The sequence below is a fragment of the Mus pahari genome, chromosome X (assembly GCF_900095145.1).
Source record: "Mus pahari chromosome X, PAHARI_EIJ_v1.1, whole genome shotgun sequence".
In the NCBI taxonomy this organism is placed as follows: domain Eukaryota; kingdom Metazoa; phylum Chordata; class Mammalia; order Rodentia; family Muridae; genus Mus; species Mus pahari.
The window spans coordinates 77,510,850-77,512,742 of NC_034613.1; positions in this window are offsets into that span (position 1 = coordinate 77,510,850).

The following is a 1,893-nucleotide window of genomic DNA, read 5'->3' on the forward strand; positions in this document are numbered from 1 at the left end:
AGAGAACAGGCTGTTCCCCCTGAATAAGGGTCAAAATACTCATGATCTATATTCCCAACTATCTATGTATCCATTCATGGTTGTTAAAGTCTGAAGAGCCACTACTTTCTGTTACTCTGAAGTTCATTCTACAAACTTCTCTAGTTGTACACAGGAAATTTTAAGAAGCATTTCAATGATACCACTTCATTAAGGGGACCTCAGGACTCCTAGTGATGCACCAAAGGAGATATTGAAGAGCCCTTGTTGCTGTTACCAAGAGTATGATTCCCACAGTCCACATACCCAAAGAAGTTAAACAAGAAGGAAGGCCCAATAGAGGAAGCTTGAATCTCACTTAAAAGAGGGAATAAAATAGTCCTAAGAGGCAGAAGAAAGGAGGGAACTGGAAGGAAGGGTGGATGGGATGCAATCAGGATCAGGTGTGAGGAAGGACAGGAAAGATGGCTATATGGTCATAAGAATGAATTCAAATAGGCAACTGATGGGGGTGAGGAGGTAGGGGCATATCCAGGAGGAGACAGAAACCTAGGATAAGGGAGGAGCCCAATAATCAATGGGGTGACCTTAACTGTGACTTACAGTATTAGGGATACAAAACTTGAAGAGGACACCTCTAACCAGACTGGAAACCCAGTGGAGGGAAAATGACAGCAACCCACCCACAAAATTTTCAACCCAAATTTTATCTTGTCTACAAGTAATGCAAGCTCAGGGGAGAGAGCAAAGACTAAGGGAATGACCAACCAATAACAGGCCCAACTGAGGCCTATCCCATGGCCAAGCACCAATCCTTACCAAATTAATGAAACTCTGTTATGCTTGCAGACAGGGGCATGCTGTTCTTTGAAAGGATCCACTTAGCAGCTAACTCAGTCTGATACAGATAAACAGCCAAGCAGTAGATTGTGGGCCCCAAAGGGGATAGGAATTTCACAAGAAGACCAAGAGAGTCAACTAACCTGGACCCTTGGGGCTCTCACTGATTGAACCACTAACCAAGGAACTTACATGGTCTGGACTTAGGCCTTACTGCACATATGAAACATATGTGCAGCTTGGTCTTTATGTGGGACCCGAAGAACTGGAATGAGGGGCTATCCCAAAACTGTTGCCTGTCTGTGGGATATGTTCAAGCTCTACTGCCTTGTCTGACCTCAGTGGGAAAGGGAGCCCCTGGCATCCCAAGGACTTGAAGTACAAGAGTCCTGGGATAACAGGGGTGGTGGTGGTGGGGACACAGCTGCTCAGAGAAGGGAGGGTGAGGGATAATGATTGTGAGAGGTGACTGGAAGGGAGCAGTGAGCAGGATGTAAAGTGAGTAAGTAAACTTAAAGTAAAAATTTAAAAAGTATGATTATCACAATAAGCAAAGCCCTCAGCAGGCAAGGCCCCTTGCAACAAAGTTCTCATCTCCCTATTCTACCAAAGAAAAAAGTGATAGTATATCATTTTTGGTGGCTGTCTTGATTCACAATTTCTATCATACAGATTCCTGCTTTCTGCCCCTCTCCCAACCAGTTTTGGGACATGAAATCTCTACAGTTTTAACAATGAGCCTGTTTGTAATGCAGCAAGTCTCAAGCCTTCCCCTTTAGCTGCCCGAGTTAACTGGCCTTACACCTAAGACTTCATTTCCTTAGACACAGTTGGGAAAGATAATGGCGTCTGGTCTCTAACTGCCAGTGTTCTAGAATTCCAGAGACAAGAATAAGGGTACGGCCTGAGTGACCTCCTTATTGTCTAAATTATGGTTTAGAGGAACTCCCAAGGGTTTAATATAGTCACTTATTTAATTCATATTATCCCCCCAATGCACATAATAACACTTAGATGTCTCTTACTTGATAGGAGGCCGCAGAAGAACTTGACACAAAGGCTGTGAAAGCGGAA